Consider the following 6,792-nt stretch of genomic DNA (forward strand, 5'->3'; position numbering starts at 1 on the left):
TAAAAAAAAAATCTTTAACTGTAACTGTTCTATCTGCACATACCAGCTTCAGCTGTTTAGATGGACCAATACTTATTACCACAGATGGTGGCCTGCTCTTTTTTTTTTTTGATCATACTTGGAGATGTTGTTTTGGTTGGTCTTACACTCCCTTATATTTTGTTGGGACGTTGACCTGAACCATGATGCTTGAGAGTCAACTTGTCTGGGTCTTTTTTGACAGGTCGATGCTGTCCGCTTTTCTATGAAATGGGTACCTTTTGCTTGTTTGGACTTTAAAAAACACATTTTATCTGATTTTGTTATTTATTTGTGTATTCAACTAATTTCTAAGGTTTTAAATAAGAAACTGTGTATTTTTACCGACCAGTTTACTAAAATGAATGTGTCTTTGAACCAACTGTGAAAACAGTAAACTCTGTATTTGCTTTATTTTACTATCAGATAATGGTCGAAGGTCTTATTTTTTTGCTGCGTCACAAACCGGCGGTTGATAAATTAGAGCTCGCGAGTGGTGCCTGACGCCACCTATTGTTTGCTACAGGTAAAAAAAACCAACAAAAACATTGTGGAAACATTTCAGGCACTTAAGAAGGTGCTGAGACAAAGGAGTAAAACTATTTCATCAAAGTTTTCAACAAGAAGTGGATTTTCCTCAACTGTGAACTTCGTTTTATTAACTGAACGTTTGCTAATGCACGTGCTGCTAGCATAACAGCACTTCGTCGAATATAGCTAGCCTTCCTTCACACCGTGGCTGAACTTATGAAGGAATCTCCGCTACAGCCACGTACTCGTAAAAACATGCGCTTTCTGGATAACATGTGTTCGGTTGGTGGTGGTCTTTCAGATGTTTATACCTTGAACGTTTTATCTCAGGAAAAAGAAGACTTATGAACAGACTGAGTGGACTTTAACTTGACAATATCCATCATGACAACTGCAAGGAAGTGAAGACTTTTCTGTAAGCGTTTGCAACAAGTGGATTTCATGAAGGTAGGAATGTTGTCCATTTTTTATGTTTTTACAGTCTTTTTGATTGTTTTGTAAGGCTGATTTGGTTTCATCCTGCACTTTCATATCTCTGTAACTATCTTGGTTAATGTTACTGGACGTTGATTGATTACTTCTTCATAGCAACTTCATTGTGTGTATGTCACCCTGGTAGGTGTCAGACAAGTAGAGTGTGGGACAAGACATTGCTAGGTTTTCATAGCAAAATTTAACAAACAGTGATACATTTGAGTCCTGAAGTATCACAGTATCACGATACTGCACAATGTTAGTGTGTACAGAAAGAGCTCAAATGTATCATGCAGCTTCAAGAGGCATCAAAATTAGACAGTTCCTGACTAAATCTGATAAGAAGGGATCTTTTTTTGCGGCAACGATAGCTACAGAAAACAGAACTTATAGAGCCACAACAAATCAATTCAACACAGAAGTTGGGCCGAGGCTAAAAAAACCTTAAGATTGTTCTTGGACCAATGGACTGTTGTGTCCAAAGACTTTCACTTCAATACAATCACTTTAAAATGTGTCGCACAACCGCTTACCATGTTGCCAGGACGGAGCAGCCATTCATCTGTTACCCATCACTGCATGATCTCCGAGCGCCAACTAAGTTGACATCAAGGGGAAATTACAGGACAAACCAAGTTTGCCAAAGGTAAGTGACAATCTACATAAGCTATCTAACCAAAACTAAACCTATGTTTAGCACACAAAAGAAGCTAAATCTTGCCAAAACAATCAGAGCTAACATTGCACAAAAACGCTAGCAATAGTTAGCTTCATAGTTAGCTTCATAGTTAGCGTTATAATGAATTTGATTTCTGCCAGATCCTCCTGATGAGCAAATTACTTAAAGCTGGTAAAGATTTCACTATTTTGATAACAACTCAAATGACCGAAATTGTTTGTAAAAAATGGTTGCAATTTTGGGTTGAGTATGAAGCGCAGTAACATCACATCATTTATGTTGTTGCATCATTTCTTGATTCATTGAAGTCATCTATGACGACATGTAGGAGCCTTGCTGCCATAAAATAAATGCAGCCAATTTCATCAGTGTCCTTGCAGATGCTGCGGTGGACATCAGTGTGAGGGACCTGAAAGGTGTATACATCAGATTTTTGAAAGATAAGCAGCCTGGCAATGTGTTTGTTGCATAAGAACAGCTAAAACATGCCACAGCGCTAAGACACTGTGAAGCCATTGATGCTGAGATGATTAATCCACAAATTATTTTTTAAAAAGCATGGATACAAAGAAACATCAGTGATCATTTTGGAATGTATAAACATGGATGTGTTTTATTTTAACTGCCAGTGTTTTTTTTTTAATTATCTTCTTAGTCCAACAGAGAGCTGGACAACATGACTGGGAGGAGGACACTGTTGGCTTTGGCTCATATGGGGCTGCTGTGATGGCCTGGTAATACCCAACCTTCTATGCAAAGAGATTCCAGATCTGATTAACAGCCCTGGATACCATCAACCAGTACGCTAGCATGAAGAAAGTAAGTGAAATCATTCATGCTGACACCAGTATTGTGTGTGTATTTTTAGACCAGTGGCATAAGGAGTAACTTTGTCAAGTGAAAAATTGAGATGTTGTTCTGATTGCCTGTATAGGTAACTGACCTACTGAAGGCCTTTACAAGTAGTACCACTATCTGCTGGGGATCCTGGACATCAAGATCTGGAAGCCAGCCAAGCCAGCTGCATTGAAAAAAAAGCTCCTATCACCTTAATAAAAGACTATGCTCCAAAGCTATACCACATGCAAAACATGCTTGAAACAAGGAAAATCCTGACTAGCTACATGATGTAATGAAGGTGAATCAAACTAAGAGTTGTTCCATTTAAAGTTTCCTTGCAAACATTATTTAATTCTCTCAAAGATCAATCAGTGCTGACTTGTTTGGAAAGGCCAGCTAGTCGGTTTCTATGTCTCATGCAAAACTCCTCATCTTAATGTGGTCCAAACTACTCATATAGGAAGCCACTTCATATTGTTAATAATTTGTATTTCAGCTGCCTGGATTAAGTTTTCTTAATGGATGTGTATGTGGCTTCCAAAGGAACTGGGATCTTCAGCACTTTGGCTTCATGTCTCTGAGGATGGGTACTGAATTAGGTACTTTTGAAGGTACTGACTGAATTTTGTGAAAGGTACTGATTTACGTGAAATCAAAAGGTACCATGTTAAGGTACCTAAATGCATCCTTGTGACTGTGAGGGAGTGGAATAGTGGGAAATTATCCATACTTGACATGAACACAGTGTTTCAAAGGTTATACATTGAATAATAAATATGCTAAATTGAAAAAATACATATATTTCGTTATTAAAAAAATTGATGTCTTGTACCACATACAGCCAAAAAAGTACAAAAAAGTGGTACCGTTGAGTACTGGTACTGATTACCAGGTACCATACGATTCAAATGTGAAAGGTACCCATCCCTACATGTCTCACACCAGAGTGAGCCACTTACCTTTACACCAGAGCATCTTTGACACAGTTTACATTTACTGCAATTTTCTCCTTTGCTAAATGTCACATTGCTACATTCGTTCTTTAAGCAACTGTTGCTAATGTTTTCTTCTTATTTCCCTGCATAATGCAGATAGCTTTTCTTCTTCTGTTTTAAAATAGTGCATTAGCATGTGTCCTCTTTGTTTTGTAATGTGGTTAGCAAACTGTTGTCAGAAGTGCAACAGCCACCCCTGGCAGGAGTACTGCATTACAACCAGAGATAACTACCACATTGAACACCACCAACTACCACATGAAATAAATCCTAACTTGGGACTCAATCATTATATGTATTCAAAGATTGTTATTCAACAGTAAAACTTTCTATTAAATCCCACAACGATGGGCTTTGCTGCTTAGTTGTTCTGTTGTTTGACGATGGAAAATGTTGGCTGGGAAGTTTCTCGGTTTGACGGGGTACACAATCTGCTCACATCTTTGAGACTCAGTGGATAAATGCCGTCAACCAGATGGGAGAAGTCTCTCCAGTAAGCCAAAAACAAGTTTGGTTCAGTCGCAAGTATTCAGGATTTTGGAACCCAACTTTTTTAATTGTGAGATTTTGTTTCAGTCTTCTCAGAGGGCTCAAAATAAATCTGTTGTTGCAAAGTCACAGAATATTGCTACAATCTGATAGTGTTTTTTTTTCTTTCCTGTGTATGTGTGGGCGTGTTACTTTGTACAGTGACCATCACACCAAACCATACATGCAGACATCTGTACATGGAAGTATGTTTATCCTACAATCATCAAACTGGTACAACATCACCATTTTTACAGAAATTACAAATTGTAAGTTTACCACCCTGATGCAAAGCAGAGTCAGTTTAAGGGCTTACAGGTTGATCATAGTGAAACAACAATTATTTAAAACCTACAAATCACACTCAAACAGAAAATAAACTTCAGCACCACTGCTACAAAACATAGATGTGAGAACATTGGTCTTTTTTTTTTTAGCAGAAAATATCATCACCGCTGGAGACCTCCTCATCTGTCTCCCACAAAAACACTGAAATGTACAATATGTAGAGAAAATGACTTTGACCAAAACATGGCAGAACTCTTGTAAAAGTCAGGCACAGAAGACAGTATAAGTACATCTTGACTTAAGCACATAAGGTTTGATTTTTATGAGAGGCACAACCAGTAAACAAATACATTTATTATCATTTTATATCCAAGAATTCTGCATGATGTTTGATGAACTTACAAGTGGTAAAAAGCAGCATTTCTGTTTGAGGTGTGCTTTAAGTCAGTTTCTTCTCTTCATACTGTTAGAAATCTTTCAGAGAGGTGGGCTGATAATACTATGCAGGAAAAGCCTGTTGCTGAATCCATCCATCCAAGGCCTTTGTGTTTTTGAGTATTAAACAAGTGTTCACACAAATCTTCCTACCTTGAACACAGTTACACTAAGGCCATATGATATATTCTCTAACATTTTTAACACCAAAACACTGATATATACAAAATATACATACAAAATGGTAAACTTAACAACCCAACATTTTATTAATTTGAATATTTAGCTCTACTGAAACAACTCAAAATAGAACCACAATTCCCTACGAGTTGGGACGGTGTGTAAAGTAACGAAACAGAGAAAATTTTGGTGGTTTGCAAATCATTTAAAAATTAAATCAACAAATCGAATGCTGAAAAAAAGTTTTATGACAAGTACATGCTCACTTTAAATTTGGTGCCAACAACCCGTTATAAGAGTAGGGACAGGGGCATGTTTGCCACCATGTTGCTCACCCTGATATAGGATTTTGGCAGCACAACAGTTGTGACTCTATTTTGTCTTATTTTTGGTGCCATAATGCATCAGCAGCCTTGCTGTTATAATACATGCAACTCGACTCATGTAATTATTATAATTAGTTAGTGATGTTTAGGATTTTGTTGGCTGTGTCCCAACTGTTTTAAAATATGTCACTGAAATGTGTCTCACTCTTCACCATAAGTTAATCGCCGTCATGATGTAACAGAAAGTGCTGCCTCTGCTTCCTTCTGCTGAGAGTCTGTTGATTGGATAATAACGTGTAATATCCCTTTGACGCTAACACATTTACGAGGTGTGAAACTTCAAATCAAATTATAACCTGGAGGCGTGAGTCACTTTCTGACAGCCTCGCAAATCTGGAATGACAGACATCTTATGCCCAGCAGTGAAGGACAGCCAGATCAAGATGACTTCCTGTTTCTACAAAATATTGCCAAAAGGACTTATTTGCTGCACCTGTAGTAAGTGCACTCGTAGTGTAGTAACCAGAAGCTGATGAATGATTGGAAAAAATCTCTACTGTAATCATCTAAAACACTGAATGTAATGTATCGAAGCTATGAATGATCGAACGTTGCTCTACAGTCACTGGTTGTCAGGTTTAGAGCAAAGATGTTACAGATTGTTCAGATCAACTTATCTTTATCTAAGCCCTTTATCTTAAATATCAAGTGAAATTCTAAAGGACACTGCTTGAAAATTGAACTCTCCATAAGTTGTGTTCTGATAGAGATTCCTCACAGGATGAAATTCAAAAGGAAAGTCACAAATTTGAGGTGTTGTGAATTTACAATCAGTGGCTCAAATGAAGTGACCCTAAAGACTTGAAATTCATGTTGTCAGGACATTGGCCAATAATCAATAATTCAACCTGGAAAGTTCACTCAACATTCTGTTACATGAGCCAATTAGCATCAACTTAAATACGTCTTACTGTAATCCGATGTCATCGCTATCGGTCTCCAAATCCTTATCAGTATATAATTCGCAAAATGTTGGTCCATTGACTGCTACCAGTCAGTAAATTTTGCTCTGTCAGATTTATTCCATTTAGTAAACTAGAGAAAAACCAAGTGACTATTTACAGTGAAACTGAGACTCACTAAAAGCCTGTTCAGGGCAGTGATAATCTGGTTTGACTGATTTTCCTAACTGCTGTTTTAAGCCCCAGGGTGTGTTATGCATGACTGAAGTGAAAAGAAACCTTACCGTTGAGTTTCCATCATCCTATAAAATCTACCAATAAAACGACAAAGTGAGGATCTTCATTTTCTTAGACAGTCATCCCAACATTTGATCCTCTTGTTTTCTTCCACTCCGTCCTGACATGAAGAAAACAAGTAGTCTACAAGGTACAAGATGAACGACTTATTTTTTTGTCAACTCCACCAAATAATATTACAAAAAAATCACCAAAATGTTCACAAAACAAAATACAAAACACTTTTTTTCACATCTGTT

General features: G+C 37.4%; 1 long non-coding RNA gene across 1 annotated transcript; it reads left to right on the forward strand.

Moving 5' to 3' along the window:
• Nucleotides 1-477: 477 nt before the first annotated feature.
• On the forward strand, nucleotides 478-2,813 carry LOC141802451 (uncharacterized). The gene is made up of 5 exons (XR_012599483.1): nucleotides 478-544; nucleotides 880-996; nucleotides 1,568-1,669; nucleotides 2,358-2,521; nucleotides 2,637-2,813. It is a non-coding gene; the product is annotated as an uncharacterized LOC141802451 (long non-coding RNA).
• The last annotated feature ends 3,979 nt before the right edge of the window (nucleotides 2,814-6,792 follow it).

This window comes from Halichoeres trimaculatus, unplaced genomic scaffold (assembly GCF_033239565.1).
Source record: "Halichoeres trimaculatus isolate MK-OKI-2021-1 unplaced genomic scaffold, fHalTri1.1 fHalTri1_scaffold_13, whole genome shotgun sequence".
NCBI lineage: Eukaryota > Metazoa > Chordata > Actinopteri > Labriformes > Labridae > Halichoeres > Halichoeres trimaculatus.